Below are 12,881 nucleotides of genomic sequence, written 5' to 3'. Positions count from 1 at the left end.
CTAAGCAGATTTCTCACTTGTCCTTAAGCAACACAATCTACAAGCAAATGTGCACAACTCAGTGAGATAGTAAAGAACAGGTTTCTGAACAATGCACGTCATTAGCTTGTACAAAAACAGAGAGGGGAGTGTAAATATCGTGAGCTAACGTGGCCAGAGAGACAGTTAAGAGTCCCCAAGAGCAATAATGTTATTTATAAATGTTATTCCCCAGAAACAATAACACTTTTCCCTTAAAAATATCATAATGGTTACCCAGAGTAGAAATGGGTTAAAAGAAGTCTCTCTACTGTCCGATCGATGAAACAAATCACCAACACAAAAACTCTACATATTTTCTGTATATATTAGTCATCCACTGTTTATTTAGAAGAGAATAGGCTGCCATGTTTTTCTATTTTACTGTTAACTAATTATTAACTATATGAAATTTTGCTATTACTTCTAAATAATGAGTCATGACTAAATTGACAGTTTAAGAGCACATTTTATAAAAGGGACTTCCTAGGTAGCCAAGGGAGAAATACATTGTTTCTGTTTGGTTTTGTTGTACCTCCCATGAAGTTTCAGCATACAATCTAAATAACAATAACAACAACAACAACAACAACAAAAAATACGCCGTAAGGATCACAAGATAGATTAAAATGAGACAACATCTGGTAATGTCAAATATGTATAGATGTGGTAATAAATGACTAATTTATGTGAAGCAATCTTTGATACAGTTTTTTTTTATTTTTTTATCACAACTTAAACACTTAGTAGCCATTTCTGCTCTGACACAAGGAGGCTCCCAGAGATGAACTCTAAGACAACACAAGCTTATGAAAGAGCTAAAATGACTATGAATTGCTATAGACAATTCTTTCAGATAGAAATCATCCTCAGTGAAACATATTAAGCAACAGATGAAAACCAATTAGTTAAATTTCCCAAAGTGCAAGAGATTGCATAGATTTTTTAAAATTGCTTCTCATGGCCTTATCAACTCCAATATCACACCTCCAGGGATCCAAGCATTGGTAATGAGATTTTCTATTTCACTGCAACGAAAATTGTTATCTGCTTAGAGCCAATTGTCATCCCTTATCAAAAGATCAGACTCTCCAAGGAGAATGAGGGTGTGAAGAGAAATTGGATATTAGGATGCAAATTAGTGTTCAATCCTATCTATAGATTTTCTCATTCAAGGAAGGAAAATGGAATTAATTATGAAATATACCTTTATTGAATCAATTAAGGACTGCTATTGTGTCTCTTGATATAAAATCCTTTACAATTACATTCCTTCAGAGCAAAGAAAAGAAGGCATAAAGACAATTATCTCTAATTGTATAGTTTGGAACTTTCAGACATTTTGTTTTTCCTTTCTAATAAACTGGGTCACAAACTGCACCCTTCCTCTATCCCCTGGTACAGACTCACTCCCACCATTCCACATTGTAACCCCTCTTTCTAATTGTACCAATCTAAACCTACATTGTCTTTAAAACTGCCTGAACATTCATCCCTTTTCTTAAAAGTTGTCTCAACCATGCAATCATATTCCAGGTAATGCAAACTAATGAATGCATCATATGATGACAATTTTGTGGCTTTCCTCCATGTCTATTTATAGAATACCTACTAGATACAATACAGAAACCATGATTAATAAAAGACTCACAGCTTGTTCCCTGTACTGACATTAAACAAACAGGACCGAACACTTTCCACCTGCCCTGATTGGCTCAGTTCAATATTCCATTATGGAATGGGTGGTGGAGAACTGACTCCTGTGTTCATTTCAGTCTCTCAAATGACTAACATATTATTGCTTGATTAAACAGAAAAAATATTTATCTAAGCCGAATGGTACTATTCAGTAGAGAGAGGGGGAAAAAGATTGCTGATGAGTGGGTAAATTTGACAGGTTAAGCAAATTTGGTAATAGCTGATTTTTAGCTCCTGGAAATAATAATAAAAGTATTAGTATAATATATAAATAAATACTTAAAAATGTGAAGCTTGGTCACATCTCCTGGCTGATTTCTCATCCCATGGAAAGCCTGACATGGTGAAGTGGAATATTATCTGCCTTCTCATTACCATTGTCCAAGCCAAATGGCATCATTTGACTCTTAATATTTTAAACACTCTCACTTTCAATTACAGGATCAAGGGAGTTTCTCTCCATGAAACATAAAATTTGCAACCAATCCACACAAGAAGTTAGTTTTTGTTTGTTTTTTTTGTTTGTTTTTTATTGTTTATCTCTGTTTTTCGTTTTTCCAGACAAGGATTCTCTGTGTAATAGTCCTGGCTATTTTAGAACTCAGTTTGTAGACCAGGCTGGCCTCGAACTCACGGAGATCCACTTGCCTCTGCCTCTCAAGTTCTGGGATTAAAGGCGTGCACCATTACCACCTGGCAAGAAGTTAGTTTTATAGATAAATAAATAGCCCAAATCAGGCACAGTGGCTCACACTTGAAATCCAGTCAGTAGGGAAGCTGAGGTACAAGAATCACCCTTGAGTTTGAAGCTAGACTGAGCAACAAAGTCTCAGGTCAGGACAGTCTACATATCGAGAGAGAGAGAAAGAGAGAGAGAGAGAGAGAGAGAGAGAGAGAGAGAGAGAGAGAGAGAGAGAGAGAGAGAGACTGCTGTTACTTTCTTTCTATGAATCATATAAATACAACCAAGAAAAATAACTTCTCAATATCAGGTTTCTTTGGGTAGCCTTGCTCTGTAAGAAGGCAAGATGAACTCCACAGTCATGCCATTTGCTGATGGAGGTTGGCAATGACTTCTCTAATCCTGTTTTTTTCAAAGGTAAAACATGCCTCAGAGCTTTGGCTTTGCAGTGTGGGCTTAGTCTGCATGGCATCACTCTGATGTTTGCACTGTTTCAAAGAAACACCCTGCTATAGTTTCTGTGAGCACCAGCCATACTTTAGAATTACATCTGCTACACCTATGGTTCCATTGCTCTTACTAAACATTTTTCTAAATCCTTACTAAAAATAAGACTTAGCCTCTTCTGCACTTCATTAGTGTCACACCGTAGCTATTCTCAAATGCTTTCATTTCTCCTTACAATTAAACCAAATTATTACATTTGAACAAATGAAATCAGTATCAGTGGAAAAATCAAGTAAACACACACACACACACACACACACACACACACACACACACACACACACCCCAAGGGATATACCAAATATTTTCAGACCTAATTTTTGCTTATATGTGTAAATACAGCTTAACCTGAATATTTAATAAGGAGTTCATCTTGCCTGTGTTGAAAATTCAGAAACCTTCTTAAATATAAGGAAATAGCAAGTGGTTTATATTTGCAGGCATGAATTCGGGGAATTTTCCACCACATATAAAATAGTAATCATATGTTTCAGCTTACCAATATTAAAATCACATAAAAATACTCCATTGAGTTGAGGGGGATTAGATGTCTGAAGCTACTTTCTCCAAAAGACAAAATGAAATATGCGTGCCATGTATTTGATTGTTTATATAGAAACACACATGCATGCACATACATACACACATAATTTGCAAAGTGTGTTATTAGTAATTTTAAATGGAACACAATTGGTAACTACTTTAGTAGCAGAACGTTAAGATTTTGAATGTTTTATCCATGTGAATAATTTATTTCAATCAATAATTCCAGTATATTACAGAGCAGGATTTATTTTTTTAGAAATATGCTATCAAGAAAATAACTTAGGCAGGCAAAGTGACCAAATGAGTAGGGAAATGCTTTCTTATATAACAAGTATTTTTACAACCATCCCTGCAATGTTCACTTGTCTAAACTTGAACCAATGTCATTACTAACATAGAAAGTTATGCAAAGAACGTGTCAGGCTATATGGCTGTATGATGTAATGCTTTGCAGCACACAAAGTAAAATGCAGAAATCTCTTTCTAAACAGAGGCTTCACTTACCATTCAGTGTAGAACAATCTCATCATTGCATGACAACTCTAAAACAGATATGCATGAGAATGTGGCCTGATTTCCTCATACTGTAATTCTATATCCGATGGATTACCTAATTTTTTTCATATTCTAAGAAGGGCAGCAGTAATGGTATGGGGTTTCTCAGCCAAAAAGCACTGTCAGAGTGAGGACTGGTGCAAATGCTGCTCTGCACATGACCTAGCCCAAGCACAAATGCACACATACGAAGAAAGAAGGAAGCACAGAAAGGCACAGGCTGTGGTGTTTCTCTTCTTTGTTAGGTGACATATCCTTGCAAATCTGATGAAAGAAAGCTATACACTTATGAACATGGCATACAAGCACAGTTTGGGAGTCTTGAACCTGTGGAACATAGGCTAAAAAAACCCCTCTGTTACAGAATCAAATGTGATCACCCAACCTCCTGCAGCAAGGAATTCGAATTCATTGTGCTTGGATTATGCCTTCCCAAGCACAAAGACCAGGAGCTAGCAGAAAACCTCCTGTTTTTCCAAGAAAGAATTCATATCAAAGACAACAATACAACTACAAATCATGGCAGCAGTGATATTGGTCAGGATTGTAAGGAGGCAATTTTCTCTTATAGATTGATGGAAGATTTCTTCAAAGCAGGTAGAAGAATTGCAGTAATAGAAAATGAAGAAGTATTTACAAACAAATACTAAATTCACAATGATTAAAAAACTGTTCAAGGCATGGATGTCAATAAGGAGGCCTCTGCACTCCAGGGAGCCTCTGGTGGTGGATTAGTATTTTTCCCTGGTGCAAGAAGGGACTTTGAGAGCCCATCCCACGTGAAGGGTTACACTCTGGCCCTGGACACATGGGGAAGGGCCCAGGACCAGCATAGGAAGATTTGGTGGACTTTGCAGAGCCCCCGTTGAGGGCCCTACCCTGCCTGGGGAGTGGTGGGTGGATGGGGTGGGGGTGGCTGGGGTGGGGGAGGAGGGTTGGGAGTGAGAGGAGGGAGAGGGAGAAGGGACTTGAAATAAGCTTGTTCCCTAACTAGAACTAATAAAATAAAATAAAATAAAATAAAATATAATAAAACTGTTCAAGGATGGACCCTGAAAAGACATCAAACAGGGATCCTAGTGGTCAGGCTGGGATGATCTGAACAACAAAATATGGCAACGCCCTATTTCCTGCCTCACCAAGTAAGCCCCACTTCCATGCCCACCCTTACCACTCACCAGCTCCAAAATTTCTGGTGTTTGTCTCAGGCAAATAGGCCATCATGGCAGGATAGATTAAAAAGACTGCCCAATCCTTGGCTTTTATCTTCCAAACTATGAGCTAATTAAAGCCTTCTCTTCTAAGATATTAAGGAGTCTCAAGTAGGTTGCAACAGCAGCAGGAAAAATAAAAACACTAATACACTGTAATCCCTTAAAGAAAAACAATAAAAATCTTAAGTATATAGTGATCAAAATGCTACATTTCTTTTAGTTTAATTATTCTTTACTTCATGTAATGATTTTTGAGTATTTGCTATGTGCTGTGTGCATTACTGTATACTGGCTATGCATTTTGAGAATCAAACATGCACGCTCATTATTCTGACATGAAAATGTTGTTCAAAACTGTAGTTTTTGATACACTTGTCCAGTAATTCTGTACCCTGGATCCAAACAGCTCCTCACACCACTGAGGTTTTAGTGAGAGAAGGGTAAGTCAGCAACTGAAAGAATAATCTGGCCCAGTAGTGTGCTGCTTCAATAGAGTTCACACAAAAACAATTTTGTAGCAGAGTTTGTTAAAATGGCCAGATGACACCAAGAGAGGTTAAGATGAGAAATGAAGGGTCCACACAGGAGTTAATGAGACCTGTTTTTCAGCCGAGAGGCTTGGGCAAGATGTGGATAGACAGAACAGCACATGGTCAGAGGATGGGATAAAGCTGTACATCTACATTCTGAGAAGTGTCAGTGATACTTGTATGGCAAAATAGGAGTCACGTGGCTGTAAGGTTAATAGTGGACTCCAGATGTGACTTTTTGGAGTCAACCAACTCCAGATGGTTGACACAGGGGTGTTCCTCACAGGATGCAGTGGAGCTTCAGAAGCCAGTTGGTTCCTTGGATGAAAATGAGAAAGTTGGGGGCGGGGGGGGGGGGCACTGGGGAGTGATTCTTCCTGCCATGCTATCTATGCTCCTTTGGTCTTCCCAGATGAACCTAGAGAGCTTCCCTTATCTTCACACCTCACTGTGACTAGCACATCCAGAGAATGGATAGCTTCACCCTATTAGGGTGGGGAGCTGGAGTAATAGGAAAAATGTGTGAGCAGTGTACCAGCACCTTCCTATTCATGACCCCCAAAGTGACATGGGGCAGGTTCCCAAATGCAGTCCAGAACAATTCAAGTTTGCAGGGGATAATGACCTAGACACCCTCTTGGCACTGCCTGAGATATCTCCTCAACACAGAGACATGATAACATGCTGTCAATACAAAGTTCTTCATCCAGAGTCACTGTACATTTGGATCTCCCATTAACTTCTATTCTGTTAGTCTGACAAAACACCATGACCAAGTCAGTTTATAGAAGAAAGAGTTCATTTTGGCTTACAATTCCAGAGAGACAGCAGGGAGGCAAAGCAGCTAGGGGCAGGCATGGTGGCAGGAACCACATCAGGAGGAAGAGACTGTGCTGGAAGGGGCTTTAAACTTTTAAACTGCATCTCCAGTGACATACTTTCCCCATAACCTCTCCAAACAGTGGTACCAACAAGGGTCCAAGAATTCAAATGCCATAGCCTATTGGGGCATTTTCCATTAAAAGCACCACACACCTGCATCGTGTTTAAGCAACTGTAGAAATGACCTCAAGATCAAAATTAAAGAGCAAACCTTTAGGTATCTAAGAGCATGCTTAGTATTTACTTAGAACTGTGAAGCTAGGAACCTGGAGGGGGGGGCGTACTTAAGAAATTTACAAGTGCTAGCAATGTAAATGAAAAGCACCAGCAGCTGGTATTTGTTAATGGCGAAAGCTTGACCCTTGTAGAGAGACGCCTCATCTGGTTACTGAATGGTTGGAAATTTTTCATCCAGTTGCTGAAAGACTTACTGAAAAAAAAAATCTCTGTGTACCTAGAAACCAAGTCCTTCGACTTCTCAGTGATGACCTTTCTATAGGAACTGTGTCAGGTCAGGATAAAAATCAATTGATAAATCTCTTGACATCACGTCCATCAGATTTAGTCAGAGAAAGGAGGGGCCACCTATAATTAGTTGGGCTCACTGATTTTGATGGAGCAGCTTTTGATAAACTATCATCAAGATTAATTTCTGGCATCTTTAGTCCAAACAAACAATCACAAACTGCCAACATCACATTGATACTGAAAGAGGAAAATTAATAAAACTATAAAACCCAGACTCCAAAGCCCAAAAAGAAAATTCTGTGTTCCCAAAAGGCAGCTCAGCAGACAAGGTTAAATAAAGGTCCATAGGACTCAAGGCCTTAGACCAGATATCACACCCTAGAATGGTGTCCACATTCCTGTGGTCCAAAGAGGATCAGATAGTTATCAATTGTAGAAGTCCCCAGCCCAAGAGACAATTAACAAACTCATTTCCTCTGCAGCATCCTGCTTAATTGCACATTGCCTGAAGCATACAATCTTTTGTCCTGTCCTGTGTAACCACAGAAGTTTTGTAATCTTGGGGCTTCCAGCCCTACAATTTGCCTAATTTTCCCTTATACAAACACCCCACAGTTGAAAGTGGGTACTCCATTTGTTTCTGAACAAATGGGGTCCTTGCTACAGCTTGTATCCTCGAGTCAATAAAGAAACCTTTGTCCTTGCATTTGGTGAGTCGTCTCTTTTTTTAGCAGGTTCTTTTGGGGTTCCGAAATCTGGGCCCAACAGATACTCTGAGCCACATGAAGAAAACAACTGCTGTTGCCTAGAAAACTGCTAAGTGTCTTGAAATACCAGGACTAATGGTATTCATAATCAGCAACTATTTTCTCTGGAATACTTTTAAAAAATGCATTAAATGTCAAAGATATTAAAAGAGGAACATACCTGGTAGCCTTTTGAATAGTGTACCAAGGTGGACAGGAACCCACATAATAAGGCTGTCAGTGCTCATCTCAGAAGCACTGTTACTGCTCAGCTGTCAGTATCCTATGCAATGGGGTAATTTGGAAATCAGGATTAGGGAGGGAGTTGTGATGTGTTGACCCCAGTGCTTTTAATACACGTATAAAAGGTCATCAAAAGATAGTGAGTGTGAAGGTTCCTTTGGACCTTGTTCTTCTGTGAGCTTCTGCTGCATCAAAGCACTAAGAGCTGCTGAGGAAGAGCTTATTGACCATCATTCCACAATACCCTTATCAACTTCACACTCTGGAAAACATCACTGGAAAGTGACACACACCCACCTAGAAGATGTCTCCAAGAAAAAGAAACAAATGCAGAGAGTTTACTAAGGATGAAAACTAAAAGCATAAGAACAAGAAAAGATGGGTGAGATGGCTCAGAGAACACAGGCACTTGCCTCTCAATCCTTCTCAATTTGACATGAGTTCAAATCCTGAAATACACATAGAGGTGGAAGGAGATAACTGATTCAATAAAATGGTCCTCTGACGTTTACACATGTGATGTGGCATGCATGTCCCCAAACACATTATGAGCACACACAATAATGTAAAGTAAAATTTTAAATTAAGAAAGACTGGAGAGCGGGGCATTGGTGGCACACGCCTTTAATCCCAGCACTCGGGAGGCAGAGGCAGGTGGATCACTGTGAGTTCGAGGCAAAGCTAGTGCCAGGATAGGCTCCAAAGCTACACAGAGAAACCCTGTCTCAAAACACAATAACAACAAAAAAAAAAAAAAAGAAAAAATGAAAGAAAGAAAGAAAAGAAAAACTGGAGAGTCTTCACAGGGGACTTCACCTTTCTACAAATATCGAGGATAAAAATGTGTCTAAAAGCACATGAGAAATGTTTCAAGGGCAAGAAAGGGTAAGTTAACATGGCAGTTCTCAGATATTAGCCTTCTTTTCTTTAGAACAATTGTAAGATACCCCTTTAAATCCAGGAGCTAACTTAGCCCCTGGCAGGCAGCTACTCTATATTTCTCCCTGTGACCATCAGGCTTAAATGTCAGTAGCTCTTGTTATCCATCTAGCCAAAACGATTACTCATACTATGTGATCATCAACTAAAAATTGAAGGGACCCTGCTGATGAGAAAATTTTTTTTTCTATTTTTTTTATTATGAACTACTTGAAGACCCTCAAAAGAAACCTTGGCTTAGTGAAAAGAACTGTGTTAGATTGTATGTGTGTGTGTGTATGTGTGTGTGTAGTGTAGTATATGGGGGGGAGATGGAGACAGAGAAGGAGAGAGAGAGAGATTGATTCTCACTGAATCTAAAATCTAATCTAAGCAATAGATCAGGGTGCCTGACAGTAAAGACTCACAATATTCCTGCTTTTGTCTCCAAAGTGTTATAGGCTCATGTTACAATATATATATATATATATATATATATATATATATATATATATTATATTTAAGTGGGTTTTAGAGATTTTAAACTCAGGTGGCCATTCTTGCAGATTTCCACAATCATGTTCAGGAAAAGGCCCTAAAAAGACAGCATTATCACTATTACCAGATTAGCAGTGTCTTTGGCTCGCCATAATTAAATACTAATATGCAGTAATAACTTAGAAATACAGCATACATGTTTCATACAAGTAAAATGGTTACAGGCAGCACATTTTCACCTAAAGCACAATACTACTTAAAACAAATGAGCCTGTAAAACAGAATTTATTTCTCTTATTTATAGCTATTGTTTATTTCTTTCCAGTTTATTTTAGGTGAAAATAAATAATTTTTTATCATTTTTATTTGAATTAGAAACAAGACTGAATTATGATAATTCCAGTTCCCTTCTCCCTCCCTTCCTCCCCTACCACCCCCCCCAACTAAAACCCTACCTATCACATATCCTTTCTTCTAATCTACACCTGACTCAAACCAGTTTGTTTGTTTTTTAAAGCATAAAATAATTTTGAGTTTTATTCAATTGTTTTTTGAGGTGAGGATCTCATAGGGTCATTTCTTCTCAGATACGGGTGCGGGGGAGTATTACTTTGAACTAGCATGCAAATAGTCTGCAAAAACCAGAAAAACATAACCAATAATGGCCAAACTTGGCCTTGATCTCAGAAGGGAATAGCTGAACCACACATCTAACAACATAATAATTCTGGAGCTCCCAAGGGACTAGATTTTAAGTCATCTGCCTCAGAGCACTGACATGGACCAGCATTCTTAAGTCACTGAATGCTACAAAGGACAAAGTGGTCATTTGAACAAGAGTCAGGACTAAACATCAGTTCTCCCTTAACTCAACACAGAGCAAGCAAATAAAACCATGAGCTCAATTCTCTCTAGGTGGGAAGGACACAGATTCAGCATTCCAACTTTTCTATGAGGGACTAGCTTCTGGCTTGTGCATCACAGAAAGTAAAGAGGGCATAACACTCTTGGGAACAATGGAGAACAAACACCAAAGTTTTGCACCTGCAGAACAGTGGACAGGTTGATTGAACAAGATTTTCTCTTGCATGAGGTACACACACAAAACACAAATACCAACACAAACTCATGTGACCCATTTAAGGGAACATGCTAAAAACTCCTTGAACAAATGCTAGCAAAATGTACATTTCAATTATCTGATAGAGAAAAAGAACAAAATAAACCAAGAGTGAAGACAAAGTGAAATAAAGAATAGGAAAACAGTGCTTTGAAAATATAATCAAAGTTGACATATCTTTAGAATAACAAAGAAATAAAAGAACAAAACAATGAATAAATGAAGTCAGACATGAAAGTAGAGGCATTAGAACTGATGCCCAGACAGGGAGGAGGCTGATAAAAGATGTTGATGAACCACTAGATGTCCACAGATGGGTTAATTCAGAACAAGTGCTAAATTCTAGATAAAGCCAACATTCTAAGACTTTGTCATAAAGCAATAAAATTTTGAACTGGTCTTTAACTAATAAAGAGAATGATTAAGAAAAATAAGGCCAACGAAGATATGACTTCACTGGCAAACTCTACTGAACAGCTAAAAACAAATTAAAGCCAGTACTTGTCAAAATCTGCTGAAAAACTGAAAGGGGAGAGCACTTCCAAGGACTTCATGAGGACAGAGTGACCCTGATAATAAAGCCAGACAACCCTCATAAGAAATTGAAAGTCAATATCTCTCATCCTTAACAAGACTAGGAAAACAACTTCAACAGCACTGACAATGAGCCCATGCCATGACCCAGTAGGGCTTATGTCTGAGGTGTGAGGACAGCTCAATATTGGAAAATTACTGTTATATATTACGCATCATCAACAGAAATATATGTAAAATCCATCGGATTATAGCAATAGATGCAAAAAGTATTCTGAAATAGTTTAACATTTATTCTGGATTTAAAAAATTCAAGAAACCAGAAATAGAAAGGAAATCATCTCTCTATAACAGAGGCCACAAAGGAAAAGTTCACATCTAATGTCACATTTTACGGTGGAAAAACTGGAAGCTGTTACACTAAGATCAAGAACAAAGCAAGAAGTCCTCTCTTGCACAAACATCCTATTAGAACAGACAAAGTAACACTGCAGAAACAGTATTTACTGAACACACACACATATATATACATATGCTTTTGTGTGAATAATAAATCATAAAGCAGAAATTTGGATAGTTACCATATTTACAACAGTATCAAAAAGAGTAAGATATTTAAGAATAACCTTAGCCCTGGCTAAGGAAATGAAATATTTGTACATTAACAACTATAGAAAATTCAACTATCAAAGATACCAACAAATAGAAAGATAGCCAAGTACTGTGTCCACCATAGGGATGTAAGATGAAAAGCAATCACCTATCAATATATTCCTGAATGAGGCTTGGGTGATAGCTCGCTCTGGGTTCAATTCCCATTCCTACATAAACAAGACACAGTGGTATAACCCCCATAATCCTCAAATTTGGAAGGTGACGATAGGAAGATCTAAAACTCTTGGTCATTCTTGACGACATAGCAAGTTTGAGAACAGCAGAGAATACATGACATCCTATCTCAAAAATAAAATAAAACAACTTTTTTTGCTAAAAACCTGATGAAAAAATATTATAGAAATGAGTGCCAAACAATTCAGGAATTCCTGATGAATCAATAAAGATTGATGTTGGGGTAAAAATCTAAATGACACCATTTAAGAAAGATTACTTTGAGTTCCATGGCTTCATAAGTTTCAGAAGACCATGACATGGATGGTGTGCAGAGCTGTCTAGAAAGCCAAGAAAGCGTGGACATCATGCATTAGCCCCTTTCCTTCCTCGTCTTGACAATTATTCCCTCCAGACTCCTGGGATTGTGTTGCCCACATACAGATAATAGCATCCTCATTTAGTGACCCCTCTCTGAAAACACCCTTAAAGACATACCCAGAGATGGACTTGATGAATCTGAGCCACTCTCAATCCAATGTCCTTAGCAATTAAGACAATGTCATAGACACAAAACAATTGGCCACTTTGTAGAAAGATCATGTTTAAGAAAGTATAGTATTTCCTAATTTAAAAATACATTAGAAAGCAAAAGGTATGTTAATGGAATAGATTATGTACAACTGCATAGAGATAGCCTATACAAGATGACTGATTTCCACTGCCATTAGCTATAGTATGAAAATTTGCATGGTGATTAATGGCTGATTTCTGATTTTTCTAAGAATATTTTATATTCATATCCATTTTACCAGAGCCTTCTCTTTTTGAAACTCTTCAATAATTTGATATATACCAACTGGTACCTTCTCTATTTAATATTCTCATTGCTGT

The 12,881-nt window shown here is 38.0% G+C and overlaps 1 protein-coding gene across 2 annotated transcripts in view; it reads right to left on the bottom strand.

Annotated features, from left to right (window-relative positions):
* Nucleotides 1–12,881, bottom strand: part of Glrb (glycine receptor beta) — a 66,428-nt gene that overhangs the window by 34,404 nt on the left and 19,143 nt on the right. The window lies entirely within an intron of this gene.

Source organism: Cricetulus griseus, assembly GCF_003668045.3.
Source record: "Cricetulus griseus strain 17A/GY chromosome 1 unlocalized genomic scaffold, alternate assembly CriGri-PICRH-1.0 chr1_0, whole genome shotgun sequence".
NCBI lineage: Eukaryota > Metazoa > Chordata > Mammalia > Rodentia > Cricetidae > Cricetulus > Cricetulus griseus.
Note: the sequence above shows the minus strand (reverse complement) of the source record. Positions and strands in the feature narration are given on the sequence as shown.